Below are 13230 nucleotides of genomic sequence, written 5' to 3'. Positions count from 1 at the left end.
ATTGGAGTTCTTTGAAGAAAGAACATGTGCTTTGGATAAATGGGAAACAGTGGATGTACTGTACTTAGATTTTCCAAAGACATTTGATAAGCTGCTATATCAACAGTTTTAAAGAAAAATACGAGCTCATGGTGGAGAGGGTAACACATTGGGATGGATAAAAAATTAGGCAAAAGTGAGAACTGCAGATGCTCGAGTTTAGAGCCAAGAGTGTGGTGCTGGAAAAGCACAGCAGGTTAGGGTAGTATCTGAGGAGCATTAAAATCAACATTTTGTCAAAAGCAAAAGCAGGTTTCTGATGAAAGGCTTTTGACTGAAATGTCAATTCTCCTGCTCCTAGGATGCTGCCTGACCTGCTGTGTTTTTCCAGCACCACACTCTCGATGGATAAAAGCTTGTCTACCAAGCAGAAAACAGAGGTAGCCATTAATGGATCATTTTCTGGTTGTCAAGACCTTTAACAAATAGTGTTCTATGGAGGGCTCAACATTTTGCACAATTTAGATAAATGAATTGGCTAAATGGACTGAAGATATGATTGGTAAATTTGCTGATGACACTAAGATAGGGAGGAAGTAAGTTGTGAAGAAGATAAAATGATACCAAACAAGGAGATAGTTAGCTAATTGAATGGACAAAGGTCTAACAAATGGTGTAAACAGGGGAAAATTTGAAATTATCCATTCTTTAGCAGGAAGGATAAAAAAGAAGTCAAGTGCTACAAAATGGGATTAGAATAAATAAGTGGTTGTTTTTGACCAGTATGGATGTGATGGACCGAAAAGCCTTTTTCTGTGCTGTAGATCTCTATGATTGTATGACTAAGCATATTATTTAACTGGAGAGAGATTACAGAATATTGCAAAATTGAGCTTTCTGTGTGTCTAAGTGCATGAATCACAAAAGGTTAGTCTGCAGGTACAGCAACAGTGAGGAAAACTAACAGACTGTTATCCCTTATTGCAAGGAGGTTTTAATATAAAATGAGAGAGTTCATGGTTCAGCTATACACAGGATTGAGACCATATTTTGTGAACTCTACACAATACTCCTTGTTAAGGAACAATGAAATAGTTCTGAGAAGATTTACTTGGCTACTGCCTGAAATGTGTGGGTTGGTAGTACTTAAAATAGCTGGGGAAACTATTCCCTTTCAATAAACTGTCCACTTCATGTGAAAGCAATATTCCTTTTTCTAAGTACACAATCTTTCTGCAATGTTACTCCACATTCATCACTTTCTGCATTCACAATACTCCATTCCTACTTATCCAAAGGCAAACAGTGTATTTCCGACATCAACTTTCTTCCTGTTCCTCCATCAACACCTGCCAGAACCTCCACCACCAACATTTAATAACAGCAGTGGGTACTATCTACAAGACACACTGCAGAAATTCACCAAAAATCCTCAGACCGCATCTTCCAAACCCACGACCGCTTCCATCTAGCAGGATGAAGCAGCAGATACATCGGAACACCAGGATCTTCAGATTCCCCTCCAAACCACTCACCAACCTGACTTGGAAATATATTGCCGTTCCTTCACTGTCACTGAGTCAAAATCCAGGAATTCCCTCCCTAATGGCATTGTGAATCAACCCACGGCAGGTGGATTGCAGTGGTTCAAGAAGGCAGCTCACCACCACTTTCTCAAGAACAACTAGGGACGGGCAATAAATGCTGGCCAGCAAGCGACGCCCACATTCCATCAATGAGTTTGAAAAGTCCTGCCAGGCATAGCTCTCAGTGCTTTCCAATCATCCTCAGCACCTCAATAAGAGTTAGTCCTCAGACTTAGGTAGATTAAAAGCATTCCATCAGAATTTTAAAAATGCAACTTCAGATTCTCTTTGGAAGCTGAAGGATTCTGACACAGCATTTAAATAATTCGTGGGCTCACTGAAATCCAAAATAATTGGAAGAGCTGTAGAAACTATCAATGTGCCTGAGAGTCTTTGTAGAGATTTGATCCAGATTGTAGATTAGCCCTAGCCCTAGCTCTTAACCTAACCCAAACGTTATCACCTCAAAAATTGTACACAAGCATACTACATCCAGATGGCTGGTGCAGTGATATGCAACAACCAAGTCTTATAATTACCTCACCTTACCCTGCCTTAAGAACTCTCCCCCACTCAGTGTGTACAAGGTACTGCTGGAGCTCAGTCAGCTAAAAACATAAAGTTTAGCAAATTCCTTAGTGTCTTGTTAGGACCATCATTAGATATCAGCTCACTCTCCCATCTGGAAACAAATGGGGAAAATACCAGGGCACCCCAAGTGACATGTCTACTTGACCAGGCCCCATTAATGAACCAGGGTAACCAGAGCAGCTCAAAAGGATGAACATGGATGAGAAAGATGACTTGACTCGTTATATTTCAGAAATTCAGACAATAAAAATTTGGCTTCCTCCCATTGCATCATTGAAGATACAAATGAATCGCAGGTTTACACCTCCACTATTGCACCCAGCAGACTACTGTACAGCTTGATCATTTTTTGTACAAAGAACCTGTTTTTGGCATTCACCTCATCTTTCTCTTCCACCAGCTTGAACCTATGTTTTTGTTGTAATATAATGGCACACCCTAGAGTGGGATGCAGACTTACCTAAATCTATGAATTTATGGGAAATGGTGGTTACTAGTAATGTCACTGGTATGTAATCCTAATACTGATAGCCATAGGTTCAACTTCCACCACAGCTGTTGAATCTCAACTTAGAGAAGAAAATCCCCTATCCTTACCTGATCTAGCTACATGTGACTCTCGGTCCACACAAGGTGATTGACACTTAACTAGCCTCTGAAATTGTCTAACAAAGTGTTCAATTCAAGGATAATTAGGGATGAATTACAGATGTTAACCTTGTGAGTCAGGCAGTGAAAGAATAAAGGGAGATATTAAAAAGTATTTTATATGTATTATATATATAAGATTTCTTATTGAGCATTGCCTTTGATTGTGGCAAATCTCTTGGGTTTATTCAGCATGTCCTTGTAATTAATTCTATGGATGGAGGAGTCAAATGTGAATAATGCTTTTATGTCACTTTCTCTAAACCTGAACCCTGGAGTCAAATTCTGGAGTGCCCATGACATCTTTCAATAGTAAATTCAATATTAAACTGACCTAGAAATATAATTTACCATTCCACTCACTTTATATTTTGCAGAGGCACCATGAGTCAAAACATTGAATACCCCCAGACATCTTTCCATTTTGCCTTTGGCTGTTTATACTCTATTCATAGTTCTCAAACCTCACTGGATTGATTCTCCTGATACAGGATGTACAGTAGTAAGTTGGACCAGTAAGACCCACAAGAAAATACAGTATCCATTAAATATATTAATCATTCTTTGCTCATCCTCAGTTTTATTCTTATTGAAATCCTCTAGACCTTTCACCATTTGTTTCCTAATTCAGCTTTTGCTAATCTTTTAATGCACCAATTTCAAGGATGTAGTGACACAACAAGTAGTCTTGATACTCATCAAATTTTCCAGAGCCTTTAGTTAAATCCCATCACATCAGCTGGGGAATTTGAATTCGATTCATTAAGTAAAATCTGAAATTCAAAAATAAACATTATAGCAGTTATGGTACAAAGGACAACATTAGATTATTGTAATAATCCCATTCAGTTGATTAATATACTAAAGGGCTGGAAACCTATCAACTTTACACAGCCTGATCTCGAGACATATAGCTACATGATTGAATCTTAACCTAGCAAGTTTATCAGTTATATTCAAGAATGCAGTTTATCAGTATCTTTGCAAGGGCAATTAGGGATGAAGAAGAAATATTGGCTTTACCTGGGAAGCCTACATCCTGTAAATATCCAGGAAACAGATGACATTGTGTACAAGTTGACTTTAAATCTTTGGCCCCAAAATGCTTCATTTTTCATTTATTGTATGCTAGTTTTAGAAGCTTTATTGCTGGGAACAATTCCGTGAGTCTCTTTCCCTGTCGTTTATTTCTCATAACAATATCAGAAATACCCACTAGGGGTACAGCTAGACTGAGACATCTTTTTCCTTTGTTTTCAGCAGCATGGCAAACAACCAGTGTAATTGTCATTAGGAGCAATTCTGATGGTCTGGCATAGATTTTCAGCCTCCCAAAAATGTTATTTGTGCAAAAGTATTTATTTGCTCTCAAAACATGACTTTTGCATGTGTGTGTGTGATCATTTTTCTTTCTGTTTCCTTCTTTTTCCTACTGATCAGGGTTTTGGATGTGGTTTTGTAATCTTCCCAACCTATCACTTCTCACTTTTCTCTGTGGGCTTCATTAAGTTAATTTTTTTTTTCTGTACCTTCTTCTAATTGTCTTGATGACCTACTTAGTGTCAAGTGTTTGGCGCTGACATTTACTAATCTTAGGGATGTATACTTCCTACATGTTCCTTTTTATGCCTCTACAGGTTTACCCTTTGTCCCTGACTGAGATATTAATAAATCATTTCTCCAAGTCAGTCTGTTTTGTTTCTTGCCTCAGGTCCTAGTACTCTGCAATTACATATTCCAGGTCTGCCCGAGATATCTTTTAGGTTGCTTCTCACTCCTATAATGATATAAGTCTGCATTCATGTGTCCAATTTTATGACACTATACTCAGGGGCAAAAGAATAAGTGCCTGTCATGTTCTGGACTAGATTGTGCAAGTAAAATGCGTATTGAGCCCTCACTCAAACGATTCACTTAACACCTTCTATCCTCAGCCAGGACATTGAGTCATTGAGTCATAGAGATGTACATCATGGAAACAGACCTTTTGGTCCAACTCATCCATACCGACCAGATATCTTAAATTAATCTAGTCCCATTTGCCATCCTGATGCCATTAGAGGGCTGATACTCCTCTAAACTCTTCCTATTCATATACCCATCCTGATGCCTTTTAAACATTGTAATTGTACCAGCCACCACCAGTTCCTCTGGCAGCTCATTCCATACATGCACCACCCTCTGCATGAAAAATTGCTCAGGTTCATTTTAAATCTTTCCCCTCTCATCCTAAGCCTATGTCCTCTAGTTCTGGACTCCCCCACCCCAGGGAAAAGACCTTGTCTATTTACCTTATCTATGCCCCTCATGATTTTATAAACCTCTATAAGGTCACCCCTCAGTCTCTGACCCTCCAGTGAAAACAACTCCAGCCTATTGTCTCTATCACTCAAACTTGCTAAACTGGTTATAATGATAGTACCATTGAATATCAAGAGTAGGTGATTCGATTTTCTCTTGTTGGAAATGCTCATTGCATTTGCATTGAGTAAATATTACTTGTCACTTTCATCACAAACCTGAATTAATTTCCTGTCCATTTTCATGTGGGAATAGATTTCTGCAGGATCTGGGGTGTTCAGAATGGCACATGTCACTGTACAAACATCTGTCAACATCCTAATTCCTGGCCTGGTCATGGACGCAAGGACATTGAAGACACTGCTGCACGTGACTGAGCCTTAGAAAGTGTCCTTTGGATTATTAGTAGCAATGTTGTGGGACTGGACAGATTGGTCTTCAATACCATAACCATTTCCTTTGTGCTAGGCACAACTCAAACCAGTGGAAAGCTTTCTCCTTGGTTCCCAATGACTTCAATTTTTCTAGTGTTCTTTGATTCTACACTTGGTCAAATGCTACCTTGATGTCAAGAATAGTTATTCTTACCTCATTACTTGAATTTGATCTTGGGTCCACATTTGGCCTGGAGTTGACATGAGGTCTATATACAAGTAGTCCTGAGTGAAACACTATCAAAGCATTATTGAGTAGGGTATTACTCAGGTTATTGCTGAGTAAGTGCAAATTTATTGCATTTTTGGAGACACCATCCATCACTTGATGATGACTGACGTACACTGGTGGGATGAAGATTGGCTGGTGGGCTTTCTCAAAACAGGACAAATCTCAGTAAACTGTCACACTGCCAGTTAGATGCCAGTATTAGGCTGTATTGGAACACCTTGGCTCAAGGCATGGCTAGTTCTGCAGCATCTCTTCAGAATTACTCTGGGATGCTGTCAGAGCCCACTGCTTTTGTTATATCCACTGTCTTTATTTGTTTATTGTTGTCATGTGGAATGTAATGTCATTAACTGGTATTTGTGATTTCAGGAGGAAGTTTCGAGTTGAATTATCCACTTGCCACATCTGGCTGAAGACAGAGATACTGCAGACAGTTGGTTTTGGGACCACTACTCATGTGGAGAATTAACAGAAACACGGATTGATTGAGCTGAACGTTCTGTTTCCATGATGTAAGTCTACACTGCAGAACACCCTCAGAATTTTCAAAGTGTTCAGAATTAATTTTTCCATTCCAGCAAATAATGATACTAATGAAGTAATGGACCTGATGACAACAGTAATTAGATGGTGCTGTGTGAATATGTCATTAACTGCAGAGGGTTTAGAGGGTGGCCAGCATTTCTTAGTCAAAACCTATCTTTATACCTGACACAAATGGCATGGTGAACTGTCTTATTATGGTTATTCTGCCATGAATGCCAGGAAATCAAACAGTCACTCGCATGACAGTGCATTGTTGCTTGCAGCCAACTTGACCATTGTGAGATTGAAATCATTCCCTGTTCAAGTCGATAATGAGATTTCTCAAGGGGGTTTGTGAAACTGCAAGGATGCATGTATGACTTCTTGGATTACAGAGAATCCCACTACATTACGAAATGGCACTGTCCTGTCAGACTGCTGCTGATTGTCGATGGTGTAATGAAAGAGTTACCTTGACTGAATAAACAATACCCCTGTGACACTGGACATTTCTGTGTAACTTGGAGAAAGTGAGGACAGCAGATGCTGGAGATCAGAGTCACAAAGTGTTATGCTGGAAAAGCACAGCCGGTCAGGCAGATTCTGTGAGTGGGAGAGTTGATGTTTCGAGCATTAGCTGTTCATCAGCATTCTTGACATGCTCGAAATGTCGATTCTCCGGCTCCTTGGATGCTGCCCGACCAGCCATGCTTTTCCAGAGCCACATAATTTCTGTGTAACTTATTGGTTAATGTTATTGCTATCCTCAGGTGTGCTTGAATTAGCTAATTATGAAAATATTGTTGCACCTACTCAATTTTAGAGATAGTTAATCTCTAAAGAGATTAGAGATACTAATACTCACTCCTCTGATGCAAATTTTTATTTCTAAAAATGAAATTATGGGTTTCAGGTAATATAACCCTTCCCCCACTTTCCCTCACCATCCCCTTTCCAACCCATCTATACAAGGCAAGTATATTTCAGCTTTCAGCGTGCTGGGTGCAAGTACAATTGAGCTAGGGAAATGGGAGTGGCAGCTGAATGGAATCCCTCACCCCCCGATTATGACCCTCACCCTGATAAAAGCAACTGGAAAACAGTGGGGATATGGCAGAATTGTGCTGCTGTAAACATGCCCCATTCACTTTTCTAATCAATCTGCTGATGATCTGTCCTGCTCTTACCTAAGGCAAGACATCACGTTCATTAGCAATCACAATGCCTGCCTCTGATAGTCGCAAACAATGATGTCAGCCAGACCTGTCATTGCAAATGGACATTCTAGATACACATTCTGACCAATCAACATCACCAATGGTGAAAGGTGGACTTTACTGATTTTGACAACTGTAGCATTAAGTCCTTCAGAAAAGCGCAGAATATTTCTCTGTGATATTGTATTTGCATGAATTTCTTTTATGTTTTGTTTTAAAGTTGGTGTTAGCACATTAATAACAAATAGGTTAAAATAGTGAGCAAAGAAATTTTGTTAATGCATTTGTGCAGTAATAACACCCCATGGGCTTTTTTATTAACATTTATAGAATTGAATTAAATAGTTCCAAACAGCATCCATGCCAGAGCTTTCTACTATAATAGATGCTTTAACAGAGAATTACTACAGAAATTAAGGCTTATATTTTAAGTGGTTGCACCACTAATTCAAATTAGTTAAAGTTATTTTAACATAAAATAGCTGTTAAAGGCAGTGAGCTTCCTAGCAATGATGTCAGTCAGCAATAAGTCTGTGACTTTAGGTAAAATCCTTCAGTGCTGCTGTCATTGCTGATGGACCAAGCACCTTCAATACCTTTCTGATATCCTATGAGAACACTGTTATTTCTGTGAATGCATTCTGTGTAACCAATTACTTTTTTTCATCCACAACACTGAGTGCATAGAAAATGTAATTAAAAAGGCATTTATCACCAGTGAAGTCAGAATCCCACGTGGATTGTACTTTTTCTAAATTTATAGCTAGATTATAAGTATTATTGACTGTACAGAAATACTGTGGCAAAACAAAGATCACTCGATCTCCCTTTATAAAATAGGATGTTTTAGAAGCCTTAGTGCTTCAAAATACCATCTATTCCCATGTGATTGGTGAATAGGTCATTTAAAGGTGACGTGTTGTCATGTTCAACTTGTTTAGTTAAGAAATCATGTACATTCAACAATATCTCCAGCTGCAGAATACTATCAGTTAATAACACAAAGGGTTCACCATTGCAGTTACCACAGTTGTACACCCCTGCATTATCTAACTCTGGTAAACAGTGTAACTGTGGAAACATTTAAGTAAAGTTAAAGGAAATGCATTCTGATATTTCTTTTTCTAAATCATCGACAGAGAATCTGGCAGTGGGGGCTATATAAGTTGGCAGTTGTGGAGGGGTGGTGTAGTGGCAATGTCGCTGAGGCAAAAGTGAGGAATGCAGATGCTGGAAATCAGAGTCAAGCTTAGAGTGGTGCTGGAAAAGCACAGCTGGTCAGGCAGCATCCGAGGAGCAGGAAAATCAACGATTCGGGCAAAAGCCCTTCATCAGGACTCAATGTCACTGAGTTAGGTCTCTGGAAACCTAGGCAAATGTGGGAGGTGATAAAATTAAGTTGGAATTTAAAAGTTCTTCTGCTGGTGACCATGTGACAGTAAGACATACGAGCAGAATTAGGCCATTCAGCCAATCAAGTCTACCCCATTATTCGATCATGGCTGATGTCTTTCTCGATCTCATTCTCCTGCCTTCTGCCCTAATCCTTGATTCCCTTACGAATTAAGAACCTATCTATCTCTGTCTTAAATGTACTCAATGACTTGGCCTCCACAGCCCGCTGTGACAATAAATTCCACAGATTAACAACCCTGAGTCAAGAAATTCCTCCTCATTTCAGTTCTAAAGGGTTTTCCCTTCACTTTGCAGTTATGTCCTCAAGTCTTAGTGTCTCCTACAAGATGGAAATGTCTTGTCCAAGTCCACTCTATCCAGGTCTCTCAGTACTCAGTAAGTTTCAATTAGATCACCCCTTATATTTCTAAGCTCCAGCAAGTACAGACCCAGAGTCCTCAACTGTCAAAACTGTTCACCATAATCCAATCGTGGTCTGACCAGAGCCTTATACAGCTTCGGCAGTACATCTCTGGGTGCCCCCCTGCCCCCCCCCGACTCCAGTGATTCCTGAAAGATCACTCCCAATGCCTCTAAAATCTTTGCAGCTACCTCCTTCAGAGTCCTGGACTGTGGTCCATCTGTTCTGGGTGATTTGTCCACCTTCAGACCTTTCTGCTTCACCAACACCTTCTCCTTAGTGATGGCCATAAGACTCACCTCTGCCCCCGACTGTTTTGAAGTTCTGGTAAGCTGCTGGTGTCTTCAACCAAGAAAACTAAGGCAAATTACCTTTTTAGTTCCTCTGCCATTTCTTGACTACAACAGTCTCATTTTCCATTGGTCCAATGTGCACTCGTACCTCTCTCTTACCTTTTAGAAATCTGAAATAACTCTTGCAACCTTCTTTTTTATTGCCAGTTAGTAACCACTGTCAATTGTTGTTTAAAAATCCATTTGGTCCTTTAGGGAATGAAATCTGTGATCATTGTCTGGTGTGGCCTACATCTGACTCTGGACTCACAGCAATGTAGTTGATTCTTAACAGCCCTCTAGGCAATTAGAGATTGTCAATATATACTGGCCTAACCAGTGACATCCACATGCCAAGAATGACTGAAAAATAGGACACTAGAATAAGACAGCCTGGGGTTGGACAGAATATTACTATCTTATCACTGTTTTACTTAAGTAGTGCAATGGTGAGTAACCTATAACCTAAAGGAATTTATTTCTGCATTGAATGCATCAGCTATTTATTCAATATCTTTTGTATGTAAAATGTTCAGGTATGTTGGAGTATTTTTTTCAAATGACATTTATAAACAGATCCAGCTTCGGATCAGTTACATAATTAAAGTGTTGTAATTGTGTTACTTTTTTTGAAGACACTTTCAGGTGATATATGTACTTCCATTATCAGAACAACCAGCTGACTCATTTAATATCATTGTGCAATTACTGTAACTCTAGAGTTTAATCAGAGCTGAAATTATGTACACCAATTATTAATATGTTATCAGAATTTTTTATCTATTGCCCTAATTTGCCTATGACACAAAATAATCCTTTTTTTTCTAATTGGAATGAGTATATTTTGCTAATAATGTATTGGCAACTAAACAATTCATTTTAAATTATCAATAACCTAAGTACCATTGCATTCTTTTGCTATTATAGCTACCATGTACCATGGCATTTTCTACAATGGAAACAAGAGCTGGAGGATAAAAGAACACATTCTGTGATAGAGAATTCTGCAAGATTGTTCGGAACTGTAAGAGGTATGCACAGGAGTTCAAGAAAGAACAGACTTTCTATCCTTGCTAATGAAGTACTGGAAGACAGTTGACGCGAAGAAGATCAAAACTGCACAGGAATAATGAATTAAAAGCCTATTCAAAATTTAAGGCAAATTAATAGTTTTAAATCTCATTTTATTAAACAAGACTATCAATAATGTTTAATCTTATTGTGTTGCTTTAAAGGCTACTCAGTAAAATGCGTATTCATAGAGAATGAAACATTTTTATTCTTTGTCTGCTAAAAGGAATTGAACATCAAAAACTCTCATTTGCCAATTGACCCTCATTGACAAAGCACCACATCAGCAACAGAAGAATTTTGTGCTCATCAGGCAAGCCCCACACACTGCCCTTCAAAGACTCATTCATCTAGATACTTATAAATATTGTCAGAGTTCCGGACTTTGCCACACTTTCAGGCAGTGAATTCCAGGTACAGTCCAGCCCCTGAGTGAAATTAGTTTTTTCTCAAGTTCTCTCTAATATCAAGCCTCTTAATTTAAATCTACATCCTCTGCTGATTGATCCCTCTGCTTAGGGGAAACACCTCTTCTTATCTAACCTATCTATGCCCCTCATAACTTTATAAACCTGAATCAGTCAGTTTCTCCTCTCCCCTTATGCTGCTAGGATCTGGCTGTGCTCCTCAGGAAAATAAAACATTTCTCTCATTGCTTTCCAACATTGCAGTTCTGTTCTTGAGCACACTGGACTCTGGGACTTTCCTGACTACCAGCCTGAGTCTCACTTCCAACTGGTGGTCCCTTTCTGACGGTACTTTCTTTAACTGTGGGGTTCACTCATGTAAAAAAGCATGGTATCCATGTTTCTCTCAGCCACGTGGATGCACAGTTGTGCCTCCAGTTGACGTTCCAGCTCCAAACTCCACTGCTCATGCTGATTCACCCAGATGTGTTCATCCAGGCTGTCAGCTTTCTCACAGACTGCAGACTATGCGATACTGAGCTTCCCCGCCATCACTTTAGTTAAAATAATATTACACTACATATAAACTAAATAGAAAATTATTGAAGTTCCTTTTTTAAAAATGAAGCTAGAACACTTTCACTGTCTTAATGAAGCTTCAAAATAAAGAAAGACAATTGATCCACTACCTACCAATCTGCTCACTGTTTTTGTATTGATGTCGCTTGTCAGCTGTCTTGAATATTGGCCAGGTTCCTGTTGAGCTTGGTTCTTGCTCTTGGGTCAATTCGACCTGTACCCTCAGGTCTATTATTGAGAAGATGCTTTGATACCGTTCATCCCCAGTTCCATTCCATTCCTGCTGCTGTTGCAAATGGCATGCTCTTCTCCAAAAGCAGGGATATTTCACTGGCTGTTGAAGGCATTCACTTATTCTATACCTCTCATGTTTGCAAGATGAAAAGCTTCAACAAAAATGTCTGTTTTTCCACAGTATTCAAGCTCTGACTTATCAAACAGCAATTTGCCGCCTAGATTTATTATTAAACCAGTTGACTCTGTAAGTAATCAATCTGCAGTTTTGCTATTTCATTATGTACCTGGCTGTAATAATACAACAAAGGTGCGAAACCATATTGACATTTGAGGCTTAAGGACAATGGCTTTGTCTGTGGACATGCAGTTAGTTGAATAATTGAGCAATGTCTGCCCAATATAACTGTTGGATTAAGAGTTCAATAGGCGTCTCCTTTGCAAAGCAGAAATAGATCATTAGTAGTCTAAAAATTGAGGCAGCACACCTTCCATCTTTTGGTCAGCTATCATCTTTTTGAGCAAGTTCCGCACAGTAGCAATGTAGCCTTAAAGAGACCAGAATTCTACTCCAAAACTGTAAATGTTAAATTTTTAAAATAGTTTTCATCACATCTGCCTACCTCTCATTTGATGTCCACTTAAAACTGAAATCAGACGCATCATTGATATGTGCTTCTGAAAATAGAACCCAATATTTATTGGTTAAACACCAAATATGTCCTGAATTATCAAAGAAAGAAATATCTTGGATTCATGATATCTCTCATTTGATCTCAAGATGTCTCTAAATTACTTCAAAAATCAATAAAATGTTTCCTAATATAGTATTGATTTTGCATTTTATTCTTATGTGTTCAATGAATAAATCAATGTTCTTTACAATGGAAACTGTGTTAAGCTTGAAGAAATTAATGGCACAAATCATTTATATTCACATTGCGTTAATCTAAACAAGAGTGTAACCAAGTCAAAGTTATGCTCAGATATATTTGATTTGAAGATCGTACAAAATAGATATTGCATTTATGTTGTCTTGGTATTTTCCTCAGTATTTTTAGCCTTTCCTATATGCTGCTCTCTCTCATCAGTTTCATACACTATCCCAAGCTGAGAGAACAGTTGGTGACCTGCTCTGAGCCATCGTCTAATTTAAAGTCAGCAGTTCTGATTACAGTTCTCCCAACCATGTCCCTTAACACCTTTGTTTAACAAAAAAATTATCTATCTCAGATTTAAAACTAACAACTGATCCAGCATTCACTGCCATTTGTGGGC

This window comes from Chiloscyllium punctatum, chromosome 38 (assembly GCF_047496795.1).
Source record: "Chiloscyllium punctatum isolate Juve2018m chromosome 38, sChiPun1.3, whole genome shotgun sequence".
Classification (NCBI taxonomy): Eukaryota; Metazoa; Chordata; class Chondrichthyes; order Orectolobiformes; family Hemiscylliidae; genus Chiloscyllium; species Chiloscyllium punctatum.
This window is presented reverse-complemented; position numbering follows the sequence as displayed.